We start from the raw sequence: 409 nt of genomic DNA, 5'->3' as shown, positions 1-409 counted from the left end.
CAGATTCTTTATTTATTTGAGCTTTTCTTACATCGTCCTCTAAGCACACCACTGCATCCATTGTACCCCTTCCTCTCCTAAACCCACTTTGACATTCCATTATCAAACCCTTTTTTTCCAAAAAATACATTAATTTCTCATTTACCATTCTTTCCATCAATTTGCAAATATGCGATGTTATAGCTTACTTCATCTTTCCCTGGTGCCGTTTTTCTAGTTTTAAATAATGCGCTTTCTATTTCTCCCATACTAAAAGGGACATTTAGATCATCCTCAAAGACATCCTTCTTTTTTAAAGCTTCCATATTCATAGATTTAGTGCTCTCTCTACCTTTCCTTCCTTCCACTGACAAATTATTTGAGCTGTGTATCAACATCTCTGCTTTTTCTTTGTTAGTAACTGCATCTT

Source organism: Sinocyclocheilus anshuiensis, unplaced genomic scaffold, assembly GCF_001515605.1.
Source record: "Sinocyclocheilus anshuiensis isolate Anshui unplaced genomic scaffold, SAMN03320099.WGS_v1.1 scaffold314, whole genome shotgun sequence".
Lineage (NCBI taxonomy): Eukaryota > Metazoa > Chordata > Actinopteri > Cypriniformes > Cyprinidae > Sinocyclocheilus > Sinocyclocheilus anshuiensis.
Note: the sequence above shows the minus strand (reverse complement) of the source record.